This window comes from Salmo trutta, chromosome 18 (assembly GCF_901001165.1).
Source record: "Salmo trutta chromosome 18, fSalTru1.1, whole genome shotgun sequence".
Lineage (NCBI taxonomy): Eukaryota > Metazoa > Chordata > Actinopteri > Salmoniformes > Salmonidae > Salmo > Salmo trutta.
This window is the reverse complement of record NC_042974.1, coordinates 18,142,630-18,158,651: the sequence shown is the minus strand read 5'-3', so window position 1 is coordinate 18,158,651 and position 16,022 is coordinate 18,142,630. Positions and strand designations below refer to the sequence as shown.

The 16,022-nt window shown below is 45.3% G+C and overlaps 1 protein-coding gene across 5 annotated transcripts in view; it reads right to left on the bottom strand.

Moving 5' to 3' along the window:
* LOC115152926 (class A basic helix-loop-helix protein 15) overlaps nt 1-1,659 on the bottom strand; it is a 36,387-nt gene extending 34,728 nt beyond the window's left edge. Inside the window, exon 1 of one of the 5 annotated variants that reach the window (XR_003867606.1) lies at nt 1,463-1,659. The gene's annotated coding sequence lies outside the window, so the exon portion shown is untranslated. The remainder of the gene's footprint in view (nt 1-1,462) is intronic. The other 4 variants (XR_003867608.1, XR_003867607.1, XR_003867605.1 and 1 more) reach the window with 4 other exon arrangements.
* Between the last annotated feature and the right edge of the window lie 14,363 nt (nt 1,660-16,022).

Below are 16,022 nucleotides of genomic sequence, written 5' to 3'. Positions count from 1 at the left end.
ATTATCAGATATACTCCCTGTGACTTCACCAAGACATTATCAGATATACTCCCTGTGACTTCACCAAGACATTATCAGATATACTCCCTGTGACTTCACCAAGACATTATCAGATATACTCCCTGTGACTTCACCAAGACCTTATCAGATATACTCCCTGTGACTTCACCAAGACATTATCAGATATACTCCCTGTGACTTCACCCATACCTTATCAGATATACTCCCTGGTCACCAAGACCTTATCAGATATACTCCCTGTGACTTCACCAAGACCTTATCAGATATACTCCCTGTGACTTCACCAAGACCTTATCAGACATACTCCCTGTGACTTCACCCATACCTTATCAGATATACTCCCTGTGACTTCACCAAGACCTTATCAGACATACTCCCTGTGACTTCACCCATACCTTATCAGATATACTCCCTGTGACTTCACCCATACCTTATCAGATATACCTTATCAGAAATTTGCTCATAACCTAGCCAAAACAGGATTTGTTGTCTTTCAAATACTTATTAAGGTGTACTTGATTTAGCTTGCTCTATGCAGTGGGACCAATGGATAAAAAGCAAGAGAAAGAAAGCAAGCCCAAAGCCAGCAGGTGAGCAGGCTCATGCTCTCGCCTCTTACCCTGGGAGTAGAAGAGCACGCTGCCACCGCCTGGTTGGCTTGGCAGCTGAGAGTCCGTCCCCATGTCTGTCAGAGAGACATAGCTATGCCAACAGGACTCAGCTCTCGCCACACCAAAATAGCTCCAAACCCACCCAGCCAGGCATGAGCTGATTAAAACAACTATGTGGTAATCATGGTCCAGGGATCTGGGTGAGATCCCTCAGGAGGCTAATGTGTTTTATTATCACTATGATCCCTCTGTTTGATCACTCTGTTGTCACAGAGAACTTTCCTGCGGAGCAGGAAATGCTAATTATAGTGAATTCAAAGATTAAAAGTCTTCTAAAGTTTGTAATTTACACTTTAAAATGTCAATTTTTATTTATACTAACTAAAAATGTATCAACACCTACACAAATGTCCATGAATGATAATCCAAATAATAGTTCACATTTCCTGTTGATGCAGGATTATTTTCCTACTGTGAGAAACTGGTCAAATTAAGATAGTACACCTGTATGTGTGTTTTATTCACTGAGCTAACCAATATGCCAGCGTGTTTTTTAGTAATTCCGTAGTTAGCAGTTAGACACAGCTATAATGCTGGAGTACAGATCCCCAGGAAGATATATGGACAAGTTTTTACACTAAACATAATATATGGGCTAAAATAGATCAACAAAATATTTTACAAACCCAGACAATTCAGTCTTGTCTCAAAACGTCATAATATCTAGCAAAGTGGATACAGTAAGCTCTATCAACCAGCTCAACACAAAACAGGAATACAATGACAAACACAAATCCCAATCACAAAAATGGAATTTCCCTATCACATACCAATATGTTTGTCCATGTAGAAGAAGGCTGCTCTGGTTCTTAGTCCCATTGTCTTTCCTCCACCTCCTCCACCTCCTCCACCTCCTCCATTGCTGCGTCTTGTCTTCATGGATCTCATCAAGCTGCACCTGCGCAGAAAACGACATAACACAACAACATCCACACACAGCTAAAACATAAAGTCAATCTGTACAAGCTCTACGTGCACAAGCCCAACTGTCACATCCCTCTTCCCCTCTCCCTCATCTCCCTCTCCTCCTCTCCTCCATCACACAGGAAACCTGGCCTTCCTGCAAACAAGCGTCGGAGCATGGAAAGGGGACAAGGTCGCGGCCGGGGGCAGGTATGGAGGGAGAGGATGTTTTTGTCATTCCTCAACCCCCCTGGTTAAGAGGCCTGCTGTCGTCTATCCTGAGGAAACTGGCTCACGTCATTGGTGCTCAGAGGAGCACTAGAGCTCCAGCCATAGGCCTGCACATGCTCAGTAGCAGGCCCACAGCGACACAGACACCATAGCTGCAGAGAGGGTCTGATGCAGATATCAGCAATGACCCCCACATGGGAGGAACAAAATAGCTTTATTTTTATGGATAGTTGGGATACTGTACAGTAAGCCAATGTTTAATGTAAAGGGAAAAGCGTCAAGGTCAGTTCAATATCTTTATCGATATGTTTCTCTCCAAAGCTAGTTGCTGTTGAACCAGCAGGAAACATTATGCTTTACTGTTTCCAAGCCAGCGGCAATTATCCATTTCCTGTACATAATAGGCTACAGTAGGGCCTGGCCAGCTGTGAATGTGTCAATACTCCAGCAGGTGACTGCTCAGTGAAAAACAGCCTAACAGCCTCAAAGGGAGGTGGCTCTTCAAAATTCATCAGTCATTAACCATTGGTGAAGTCACATCAGTCATTAACCATCTCCCAGCTGCCCACTTCACTGAGGATAGGAAACTCTGTCACCACTGATAAATCCATTATAATTGAGAATTTCAATAAGCATTTTTCTACGGCTGGCCTTGGTTTCCACCTGGCTACCCCTACCGCGGTCAACAGCACTGCACCCCCCACAGCTACTCGCCCAAGCCTTCCCCATTTCTCCTTCTCTCAAATCCAGTCAGCTGATGTTCTGAAAGAGCTGCAAAATCTGGACCCCTACAAATCAGCCAGGCTAGACAATCTGGACCCTTTCTTTCTAAAATGATCTGCCGAAATTGTTGCAACCCCTATTACTAGCCTGTTCAACCTCTCTTTTGTTTTGTCTGACATTCCCAAAGATTGGAAAGCAGCTGCGGTCATCCCCGTCTTCAAAGGCGGGGACACTCTAGACCCAAACTGCTACAGACCTATATCTATCCAACCCTGTCTTTCTAAGGTCTTCAAAAGCCAAGTCAACAAACAGATTACCGACCATTTCGAATCCCTCCGCACCTTCTCCGCTATACAATCTGGTTTCAGAGCTGGTCATGGGTGCACCTCAGCCACGCTCAAGGTCCTAAACAATAACGTAACCGCCATCGATAAGAAACAATACTGTGCTGCCGTATTCATTGACCTGGCCAAGCTTTCGACTCTGTCAATCACCACATCCTCATCGGCAGACTAAATAGCCTTGGTTTCTCAAATGATTGCCTCGCCTGGTTCACCAACTACTTCTCTGATAGAGTTCAATGTGTCAAATCGGATGGCCTGTTGTCTGGGCCTCTGGCAGTCTCTATGGGGGTGCCACAGGGTTCAATTCTTAGGCCAACTCTTTTCTCTGTATACATCAATGATGTCGCTCTTGCTGCTGGTGAGTCTCTGATCCACCTCTACGCAGATGACACCATTCTGTATACTTCTGGCCCTTCTTTGGACACTGTGTTAACAACCCTCCAGACGAGCTTCAATGCCATACAACTCTCCTTCCGTGGCCTCCAACTGCTCTTAAATACAAGTAAAACTAAATGCATGCTCTTCAACCAATCGCTGCCTGTACCTGCCCACCCGTTCAGCATCACTACTCTGGACGGTTCTGACTTGGAATATGTGGACATCTACAAATACCTAGGTGTCTGGTTAGACTGTAAACTCTCCTTCCAGACTCACATCAAACATCTCCAATCCAAAGTTAAATCTAGAATTGGCTTCCTATTTCGCAACAAAGCATCCTTCACTCATGCTGCCAAACATACTCTCGTAAAACTGACCATCCTACCGATCCTCGACTTCGGCGATGTCATTTACAAAATAGCCTCCAATACCCTACTCAATAAACTGGATGCAGTCTATCACAGTGCCATCCGTTTTGTCACCAAAGCCCCATATACTACCCACCACTGCGACCTGTACGCTCTTGTTGGCTGGCCCTCGCTTCATACTCGTCGCCAAACCCACTGGCTCCAGGTCATCTACAAGACCCTGCTAGGTAAAGTCCCCCTTTATCTCAGCTCACTGGTCACCATAGCAGCACCCACCTGTAGCACGCGCTCCAGCAGGTATCTCTCTCTGGTCACCCCCAAAGCCAATTCCTCCTTTGACCGTCTCTCCTTCTAGTTCTCTGCTGCCAATGACTGGAACGAACTACAAAAATCTCTGAAACTGGAAACACTTATCTCCCTCACTAGCTTTAAGCACCAGCTGTCAGAGCAGCTCACAGATCACTGCACCTGTACATAGTCCATCTATAACTTAGCCCAAACAACTACCTCTTCCCCTATTGTATTTATTTATTTTGCTCCTTTGCACCCCATTATTTCTATTTCTACTTTGCACTTTCTTCCACTACAAATCTACCATTCCCGTGTTTTACTTGCTATATTGTATTCACTTTGCCACCATGGTCTTTTTTGCCTTTACCTCCCTTATCTCACCTCATTTGCTCACATTGTATATAGACTTATTTTTCTGCTGTATTATTGACTGTATGTTTGTTTTACTCCATGTGTAACTCTGTGTTGTTGTATATGTCGAACTGCTTTTCTTTATCTTGGCCAGGTCACAGTTGTAAATGAGAACTTGTTCTCAACTTGCCTACCTGGTTTAATAAAGATGAAATAAATAAAACAATAAAAAATTAACACTTCATTTATCAGGCACCAACAGCTGTGTCTGACCCAAAGACATAACACATACAGTACGACTGACACTGGAGATTTGAAGACTCAAAACCTAATATTTTCATAAAACAAAGTTTTACCTCTACCCGTGATGATAGTGAGCCTAACCGCATCACAGGGGAAAGTCCAAACGTGACTGGGCCTCCGAATAACAGGATGTTTATAGATACGCCTGGGGGATCCTGTGCCAGAGAGACAGCTCTGTAACACGGGGAGGGAGATGGGCAATGGGAGTGGAGGAAGAGAGGAAGAGAGGGAGAGAGGGAGAGAGGAAGAGAGGGAGAGAGGAAGAGAGGGCGAGCGGAAGATAGGGAGATAGGGAGGGAGCAGAGCAGGTCAGCCAGGCGGCATCTGGCCAACCAAATATAAAGTCTTCTATTTTCTTGGCCACTTATCTGTTCTAAAGCCTTTCCACAGCATTACCTAAAGCCTTTTGCCAGCATATCCTTAAGTCTTTCCCAAACATGTCCTAAAGCCTTTCCCTTTTATGTCCTAAAGCAGGAGTCACCAACCCTTTGATCACGGTCGGCAAGTCGATCTTGGAGCATTCCAAGTCGATCGCGAGGAGTGTTCAAAATCAGAGAAAATAAAAGTCATAAATATCTAAACGTTTTAAATGTATTATTATTTATGACTTGAATTTCAAATGTGCCATGTGTGAGCCCTGTGTGTACTAATGGGGGTTGAGGGGCGGGGGAGGTGTATATCTGGCCAATCAAATACAGTTTCTAGGTTTAACGTCTGACAAATTATGTCCCTGACTCCCGCCTTAACTAGCTCAGGCACTTGTTATAACGCTCACGAGCTATCAAGCTAACGATATGCAAGCTAACGTAACGATGGAGGAGGCACAACGGAAAAAGCAAAAAACATATCATTTTCATGTAGAATGGGAACACGATTTTCTGCTCACCGTAGTTAAGTGCAAAAGGATTTGCCTGATTTTGTCTCCAGGCTGTAGTGCTCGCAAAAAGGGGTAATGTGAAGCGGCACCACAACACCATCCACCCCTAGTTCAAAGAAACCTACCCGCTTGTCACGATTCCTACCGACGGTGGCGCCCCCTCCTGCTCGGGTGGCGCTCGGCGGTCGTCGTCACCGGCCTATTAGCTACCACCGATTCCCTTTTTGTTTTTCCCTTTTTTTATGTTTTCTCACCTGCCCTGAGTTAGTCAATTAAGAGGGCTATTTAGTTCAGCTGGCCCGCTCCCTATTGTGCGGGATTGTCCTTCTGTGTGTCGACTGCGTTTTGTTCGACTGTGCTTGTCGATTGTATTTTCCCTGTTGTTGGGAGACCTTTTATTTTGTACATGTGGTTTATTAAAATTACCACACAGTGTTTGCTGCTTCCTGCGCTTCTTTCCGCCACACCACAGACAAGCCGTTACACCGCTAAAGAGCACACTTCGTTCACAGAAAGTTGACGAGCTCAAGTCTGTATTGAAAGCACAGCAATCGCTTATTGCCAAACCGACATCTAAAAGTAATGCTGCAACAGAGGCATCCTTCCGTGTCAGCCATCTCTTGGCTAAACATAAGAAATCGTTCACCAATGGAGAGCTATACAAGCAGGCAATGGCCGTTGCCGCAGAGATGTTATCCAAAGATTTCAAAAACAAAGAGGACATTAAAAATGCTATCGGAAGTGTGCCACTTGGCCCAGCCACTGTGACAAGAAGGGTAGAGTCGTTATCGGAGGACGTGAACCAAAAAGTGCTCAAGGATTTATCACTTTGTGAGTGCTTTTCACTGCAATTTGATGATTCCCAGGATATGACAGACACTGCACAGCTGATGGCGTTTGTTCTCATGGCTTTTAAGGAGGCTTTTCTCACTCTTTTATCAATAAAAGGGAGGACAAGAGGTGAGGACATTTACAATGAGTTTAAACGTTATGTGCAGGATAACAGCATTCCCATTCATAAGCTGGTAGCGATCACTACAGACGGGGCACCGGCAATGCGTGGGGTGCATTCGGGCTTCGTTACACTGTGCCGTCGTGATCCCGATTTCCCAGAGTTTTTGAACGATCACTGTGTGATCCATCAGCAAGCACTAGCTAGTAAAGTAGTGGACTTGTCTCATGTCCTGACACTTGTCGTTATGATTGTTAATTCGATTCGTGCAAAATTACTTCAGCACCGCTTGTTTAAATCTTTATTAGATGAGCTTAATGCCGCATAAGGTGACTTGATTCTCCACGCTTGCGTAAGGTGGTTGAGTGGTTGATTTGTTGACTTGTTGCCCGAGATCAAATCATTTCTGGAGTCACGAAATGAGGAGCATGAGGAACTGTCTGATGATGCATGGCTGCTAGACTGAGGTTTCCTCATGGACATAAGAGCAAAACTGAACCAGCTCAACTATGAGCTTCAGGGAAAAGGCGTGGCACACATGATCAGCGCTGTCGATGCCTTTAAAGCCAAGGTGGGTGTGTGGGCCTCTCAGCTGAGGAATGGAAGTCTGGTGCACTTCCCAAACCTGGAGAAAATGTTCCAAAACATCGGAAACAAAGATGCTTTTCTCCCGCAAGAATTCTCTGCCCACCTGGAGAAACTGGCATACGAATTCAACAGGCGTTTTCAGGAGTTAAATGACATAGGAGAGGTTGTTGCATTTATCTCAAATCCTTTCCTCCCCATTGAGATTGAGGAGGTGTCTGCCAAATTCCAGTAAGTAAATTTGCTTTACCAATCAGAGTTGACATGGAGATAGTTGAATTGCAAAATTACATTGAGCTGAAAGCAAGATCAAGAGACAGTGCCCTTTGGGGTCTTGTAAACACTGAAACATTTTCCCTCCTTTCATCCTGCTCACTTAAGGTGAAGGCTTACTTTGGATCAACATATTTACATTTACATTTACGTCATTTAGCAGACGCTCTTATCCAGAGCGACTTACAAATTGGTGCATTCACCTTATGATATCCAGTGGAACAACCACTTTACAATAGTACATCTATATCTTTTATTGGGGGGGGGGTTAGAAGGATTACTTTATCCTATCCCAGGTATTCCTTAAAGAGGTGGGGTTTCAGGTGTCTATGGAAGGTGGTGATTGACTCCGCTGTCCTGGCGTCGTGAGGAAGCTTGTTCCACCATTGGGGTGCCAGAGCAGCGAACAGTTTTGACTGGGCTGAGCGGGAACTGTGCTTCCGCAGAGGTAGGGGGGCCAGCAGGCCAGAGGTGGATGAACGCAGTGCCCTTGTTTGGGTGTAGGGACTGATCAGAGCCTGAAGGTACGGAGGTGCCGTTCCCCTCACAGCTCCATAGGCAAGCACCATAGTCTTGTAGCAGATGCGAGCTTCAACTGGAAGCCAGTGGAGTGTGCGGAGGAGCGGGGTGACGTGAGAGAACTTGGGAAGGTTGAACACCAGACGGGCTGTGGCGTTCTGGATGAGTTGTAGGGGTTTAATGGCACAGGCAGGGAGCCCGCCAACAGGGAATTGCAGTAATCCAGACGGGAGATGACAAGTGCCTGGATTAGGACCTGCGCCGCTTCCTGTGTAAGGCAGGGTCGTACTCTGCGAATGTTGTATAGCATGAACCTACAGGATCGGGTCACCGCCTTGACGTTAGCGGAGAACGACAGGGTGTTGTCCAGGGTCACGCCGAGGCTCTTATCACTCTGGGAGGAGGACACAATGGAGTTGTCCACTGTGATGGCGAGATCATGGAAAGGGCAGTCCTTCCCTGGGAGAAAGAGCAGCTCCGTCTTGCCGAGGTTCAGCTTGAGGTGGTGATCCGTCATCCACACTGATATATCTGCCAGACATGCAGAGATGCGATTCGCCACCTGGTTATCAGAAGGGGGAAAGGAGAAGATTAATTGTGTGTCGTCTGCGTAGCAATGATAGGAGAGACCATGTGAGGATATGACAGAGCCAAGTGACTTGGTGTATAGCGAGAATAGGAGAGGGCCTAGAACTGAGCCCTGGGGGACACCAGTAGTGAGAGCACGTGGTGCGGAGACGGATTCTCGCCACGCCACCTGGTATGAGCGACCTGTCAGGTAGGACGCAATCCAAGAGTGAGCCGCACCGGAGATACCCAACTCGGAGAGGGTGGAGAGGAGGATCTGATGGTTCACAGTATCAAAGGCAGCAGATAGGTCTAGAAGGATGAGAGCAGAGGAGAGAGAGTTAGCTTTAGCAGTGCGGAGAGCCTCCGTGACACAGAGAAGAGCAGTTTCAGTTGAATGACCAGCCTTGAAACCTGACTGATTTGGATCAAGAAGGTCATTCTGAGAGAGATAGCAGGAGAGCTGGCCAAGGACGGCACGCTCAAGAGTTTTGGAGAGAGAAGAATGAAGGGATACTGGTCTGTAGTTGTTGACATCGGAGGGATCGTGTGTAGGTTTTTTGAGAAGGGGTGCAACTCTCGCTCTCTTGAAGACGGAAGGGACATAGCCAGCGGTCAAGGATGAGTTGATGAGCGAGGTGAGGTAAGGGAGAAGGTCTCCGGAAATGGTCTGGAGAAGAGAGGAGGGGATAGGGTCAAGCGGGCAGGTTGTTGGGCGGCCGGCCGTCACAAGACGCAAGATTTCATCTGGAGAGAGAGGGGAGAAAGAGGTCAAAGCATAGGGTAGGGCAATGTGAGCAGGACCAGCGATGTCGTTTGACTTAACAAACGAGGATTGGATGTCGTCAACCTTCTTTTCAAAATGGTTGACGAAGTCATCCGCAGAGAGGGAGGAGGGGGGGAGGGGGAGGAGGATTCAGGAGGGAAGAGAAGGTGGCAAAGAGCTTCCTAGGGTTAGAGGCAGATGCTTGGAAGTTAGAGTGGTAGAAAGTGCCTTTAGCAGCAGAAGCAGAGGAGGAAAATGTAGAGAGGAGGGAGTGAAAAGATGCCAGGTCCACAGGGAGGCTAGTTTTCCTCCATTTCCGCTCAGCTGCCCGGAGCCCTGTTCTGTGAGCTCGCAATGAGTCGTCAAGCCACGGAGCAGGAGGGGAGGACCGAGCCGGTCGGGAGGATAGGGGACATAGAGAGTCAAAGGATGCAGAAAGGGAGGAGAGGAGGGTTGAGGAGGCAGAATCAGGAGATTGGTTGGAGAAGGATTGAGCAGAGGGAAGAGATGATAGGATGGAAGAGGAGAGAGTAGCAGGAGAGAGAGAGCGAAGGTTGCGACGGCGCAATACCATCTGAGTAGGGGCAGAGTGAGTAGTGTTGGAGGAGAGCGAGAGGGAAAAGGATACAAGGTAGTGATCGGAGACTTGGAGGGGAGTTGCAGTGAGATTAGTAGAAGAACAGCATCTAGTAAAGATGAGGTCAAGCGTATTGCCTGCCTTGTGAGTAGGGGGGGATGGTGAGAGGGTGAGGTCAAAAGAGGAGAGGAGTGGAAAGAAGTAGGCAGAGAGAAATGCGTCAAAGGTAGACATAGGGAGGTTAAAGTCACCCAGAACTGTGAGGGGTGAGCCATCCTCAGGAAAGGAACTTATCAAGGCGTCAAGCTCATTGATGAACTCTCCAAGGGAACCTGGAGGGCGATAAATGGTAAGGATGTTAAGCTTGAATGGGCTAGTGATTGTGACAGCATGGAATTCAAAGGAGGAGACAGACAGATGGGTCAGGGGAGAAAGAGAGAATGTCCACTTGGGAGAGATGAGGATTCCAGTGCCACCACCCCGCTGACCAGATGCTCTCGGGGTGTGCGAGAACACGTGGTCAGACGAGGAGAGAGCAGTAGGAGTAGCAGTGTTTTCTGTGGTAATCCATGTTTCCGTCAGCGCCAAGAAGTCGAGGGACTGGAGGGTAGCATAGGCTGAGGTGAACTCTGCCTTGTTGGCCGCAGACCAGCAGTTCCAGAGGCTGCCGGAGACCTGGAACTCCACGTGGGTCGTGTGCGCTGGGACCACCACGTTAGAGTGGCAGCGGCCACGCGATGTGAAGCGTTTGTATGGCCTGTGCAGAGAGGAGAGGACAGGGATAGGCCGACACATAGTTGATAGGCTACAGGAGAGGCTACACTAATGCAAAGGAGATTGGCATGAAAATTAACTAAACAACTGGGGAAGCGAGAGAGCAGGGCCTCCCTCACTAACAATTCACTGAAACACTAAAACGCTAAAATATAACTTTTCTAGCTACCACTAGAAATTAAAATTGATGTAAACTACAGTGGTTCAATGTTTCCAGGAATAGGCTCAAACTTAGTTTATTCCGCCAGATAACTTGGTATATTATTCTTCCGTGAAAACCCACCTAGTGCACCGTGTCCTATGACGCCGTAGCTAACTAGCTAACTAGCATGCTAGCATCCTATAACACATGGTTAGCACCAATACTTGGTAACAACAAGCTACCAATGGATCATTCGTGTCCGTGTCTAGTTCATAACGCAGAAGTAATTAAACGTTGGCTAGCTAACACAAAGTCAGTCCTGCTAGCTACACAAGTGGACTACACATCTCGAATGTTCAGAAAGTTAAGCTTACATTGCAACAATCTTATTGACTAAAAATGATACAGCTAGCTGGTAGGGTTAGCTAGCTAGCAGTGGCTGCGTTGTTGGCTATGTTAGAAAATGTAGCTGGCTAGCTAACCTCGATAGTTACTCTGTACTACGCCTCTATCTTGATACAAAGACAACTATGTAGCTAGCTAACATTACACTAGTCAAAACATATCTCTGTGACAGATGAAAATAATCAAGTCAAAGAACAGGTCTTGTCTAACAAATAGACATCTCACAGACAGTGTCAGACATCTCACAGACAGTGTCAGACTTGCTGTGTCAAACTATGAGCCAGACTACAGAGCACTTGCTGATAGTGTGCAATCAGAGCTATCACATTGAATGTGTGTGTGTGGGGAGGAGATCTCATCCAAAGCCATCAGCGTGAGTGAGTATTGCCAGTTTGAAATCTGTTGTAGGCTCTATTGTTTACAAAAGGATATGATCTGTGTTGTATGTTGTTCAAAAAGGGAAAGTGAAACAGTACTGTACATGATTGGCTTAGGCCTGTAATTGACTGATTATTGAGGTAATATATGAATGGTGAATGAGTAATAGGCCTGTGGAATTACTGAAAAATGTAATATGACTGTTATTAAATGTTGAATGATAGTTGCACTTACTTCTGATTATTCTATTTGTATAATTACATGAATACTTTGCTTGTGACTGACAGGTAACAAAATAAAGAATGTCAATGTGGAACTACATTGTGTCCTTGTTTTTTTCATCATTTTTTGCAAGTGGTAGATCTTGGTTTACATTTGGACTTGGTATGTGATCTTACGCATGAATAGGTTGGTCCTAAAGCCTTTCCCAAACATGTCCTAAAGCCTTTCCTTTTCATGTCCTAAAGCCTTTCGCCAGCATGTCCTAAAGCCTATCCTTTTCATGTCCTAAAGCCTTTCCCAAACATGTCCTAAAGCCTTTCCTTTTCATGTCCTAAAGCCTTTCGCCAGCATGTCCTAAAGCCTTTCCCAAACATGTCCTAAAGCCTTTCCTTTTCATGTCCTAAAGCCTTTCCCCAGCATGTCCTAAAGCCTTTCCCCAGCATGTCCTAAAGCCTTTCCCCAGCATGTCCTAAAGCCTTTCCCAAACATGTCCTAAAGCCTTTCCCAAACATGTCCTAAAGCCTTTCCCCAGCATGTCCTAAAGCCTTTCCCAAACATGTCCTAAAGCCTTTCCCCAGCATGTCCTAAAGCATTTCCTTTTCATGTCCTAAAGCCTTTCCCCAGCATGTCCTAAAGCCTTTCCCCAGCATGTCCTAAAGCCTTTCCCCAGCATGTCCTAATGCCTTTCCCCAGCATGTCCTAAAGCCTTTCCCAAACATGTCCTAAAGCCTTTCCCCAGCATGTCCTAAAGCCTTTCCCAAACATGTCCTAAAGCCTTTCCCCAGCATGTCCTAAAGCATTTCCTTTTCATGTCCTAAAGCCTTTCCCCAGCATGTCCTAAAGCCTTTCCCCAGCATGTCCTAAAGCCTTTCCCCAGCATGTCCTAAAGCCTTTCCCCAGCATGTCCTAATGCCTTTCCCCTTCATATCCTGAAGGAAAAACACTCAATCACATGAATACGAAGACAAACACTTTTTCAAGTTTCAAATTGTATTCATCGTATGTGCAGGATACACATGGTATACACGGCCCAACTAAATGCTTACTGTCTGGTTTCTTCTGGACAATGCAAAAATAATAAGAAATAATAAAAGATATGGCTCAATAGAATAGAATAAAAATTTTAGCATCAGTATAATACAGGAAGGCACAATATTTACACGTATACCTGGGAAGGGGGAATTGGGTGGGCAAGTGTTTAAATTGTGCATTAATAGTAAATAAGAGTCTGGTAGCACCAATTGTGATGTGTGTGTAGCATGAATGTGTGTGGGTGCGTGTGCATGTGTGCATGTGCGTGTGCGTGTGCGTGTGCGTGTGCGTGTGTGTGTGCGTGTGTGTGTGTGTGTGTGTGTGTGCTAAGGTGCTAAGGTGCGGAGAGTCAGTGCAGGTGGCCAGTCCAGTTCAAGTGTTCAACAGTTTGATGGAAATAGAAACTGTTTACAAGTCATCAGATGATTTATTGCTGTCACTGGCTGTTTCAAACAAATCCCATATTCAGGTTCAATCTGACATTTTTATACTACAAGGCATTCGGAAAGTATTCATACCCCTTCCCCTTTTCCACATTTTGTTACGTTACAGCCTTATTCTAAAATGGATTCAAGTATTATTTTTTCTTATCAATCTACACACAATACCACATAATGACAAAGCAAAAACAGGTTTTAAATATTTTGCTAATTTATTAATAATAAAAAACTGAAATACCTTATTTACATAAGTATTCAGACCCTTCGCTATATGACTCGAAATTGAGTTCAGATGCAACCCAACTTGATTGGAGTCCACCTGTTTGAGTGGACATGATTTGGAAAGGCACACACCTGTCTATTTAAGGTCCCACAGAAAGACTGTGCATGTCAGAGCAAAAACCAAGCCATGAGGTTGAAGGAATTGTCCATAGAGCTCTGAGACAGGATTGTGTCGAGGCACAAATCTGGGGAAGGGTACCAAAAAATGTCTGCAGCATTGAAGGTTCCTAAGAACACAGTGGTCTCCATCATTCTTAAATGGAAGAAGTTTGGAACCACCAAGATTCTTTCTAGAGTTGGCCGCCCGGCCAAACTGAGCAATCAGGGGAGAAGGGCCTTGGTCAGGGAGGTGACCAAGAACCCGATGGTCCCGCTGACAGCTCCAGAGTTCCTCTGTGGAGATGGGAGAACCTTTCAGAAGGACAATCATCTCTGCAGCACTCCACCAATCAGGCCTTTATGGTAGAGTGGCCAGACGGAAGCCGCTCCTCCGTAAAAGGCAAATGACAGCCCACTTGGAGGGCACCTAAAGGACACTCAGACAATGAGAAACAAGATTCTCTGGTTTGATGAAACCAAGATTGAACCCTTTGGCCTGAATGCCAGCGTCATGTCTGGAGGAAACCTGGCACCATCCCTACGGTGAAGCACGGTGGTGGCAGCATCATGCTGTGGGGATGTTTTTCAGCAGCAGGAACTGGGAGACTAGTCAGGATTGAGGGAAAGATTAACGGAGCAAAGTACAGAGAGATCCTTAATGAAAACCTGCTCCAGAGTGCTCAGGACCTCAGACTGGGGTGAAGGTTCACCTTCCAACAGGACAACAACCCTAAGCACAAAAATGAGATATTTCATTTTTTTTTTCTTTTTATAAATTAGCTTTTCATTATGGGGTATGGTGTATATATTGATGGGGGGGACAATTTATGTCATTTTAGAATAAGGCTGTAACGTAACAAAATGTGTCGTTTAGGATGAGGGAGTGAGCATGGCCTTATTTCTATTACAGCAATTTGGATGACTGTCATTCATATTCCATTCACCCCGCTCAATGTAACATCGATAGGTTTAATTTTCCCTATACCCATCATGGGGTTGTTACAACCTAGCCTACGAATGAAAGTTTACAACTTAGGTGCACAGACAGTGACACATTCATTACTGCCTTGCACACTCTTTCCTGCATCTAGCTGATCTAGTGTAATCATTAGTTCAACAGTTGCAAACGAGAGTTTCTATAAGACAAATTCAGGTATATTTATCCCAGTGGCAGTCAGTGTCGTTTAAGATGAGCGAGGCCAATACATTTTTTCCATGAGCACGGCCTTATCTCTAATACAGCATATTGGATGACTGTCATTCATATTCCATTCACCCAGTTCAATGAAACAGCGTTAGGTTTAGGCTATTACATGATACTCAAAGTTTCCCTATACGCATTATGAGGTTTCTACAACCGAGCCTATGATGAAAGTTTACAATATAGGTGCAAACAGGTCGAGAGAAAAATTAGAGGTGGCAGACAGTGACACATGGACAGACAGTGACACAGTTGCAAGCGAGAGTTTCCATTGGACAAATGTAGGTATGTTTATCCCCGTTTTGAGAAACGATTTTCAACAGAATCGGCGGAATGAATACACCTCTGATCACGCGTAAACACAGTTCACATTCATAACAGCCACCTTGTATTTCTTCTCACATCTATGTGCTCACCTCCTCTCATCTTTTCCCTTCATCGCTTGTGGACATCAATGCACAACACATCAGCTGTGTGACCAGGCAAAAAAACCTTTCCAAGCCAAACCACATCATAACTGCTACACACAGCCTACATTGTTGTCACCATATTAGCTAAAGTAACATCCTAGTCAACATAGCTAAAATAACTAACGCGTTTTGTAAACCCACTACAATCATGCAGTAACGTTACAGTGTACCATCAGTAAGCAGTTACACCGGCGGCCCCCTGTGGCAATAAATTTGTAAAACCAAAAGCTTACCTTGACTTGGAAGAGTTCCAGTGTTGTGTTGGATAGTCATTGCCAGCTAGCTAACATAGCATCCCCCTGTTTGAGCAGGGTGTTTGAGAAGGCTAAACTAGATAGCTGCATTTGCTTACAAAGTAAGTGAAAGTGTAAGTGAAAAATTATGTCAATCTCTCACTTTATATATTTCTTGCTTCTCCTTCATTTTGGAAGAAATTAATTTGTTCAAAACTGTTCAACTATTGTATTTCTCTCTCTTCGAGTCAACTACTCACCACATTTTATGCACTGCAGTGCTAGCTAGCTGTATCTTATGCTTTCACTACTAGATTCCTTCTCTGATCCTTTGATTGGGTGGACAACATGTCAGTTCATGCTGCAAGAGCTCTGATAGGTTGGAGGACGTCCTCCGGAAGTTGTCATCATTACTGTGTAAGTCTATGGAAAGGGGTTAGAACCCTGAGCCTCCTAGGTTTTGTATTTAAGTCAATGTACCCATAAGAGGACGGAAGCTAGCTGTCCTCCGGATGCATCATGGTGTTACCCTACAGAGTGCTGTTGAGGCTACTGTAGACATTCATGGCAAAATAGTATGTTTTAATCAATTATTTGGTGACGTGATTATATTTAAGATAGTTTTATCTAAAAAGGATAACTTT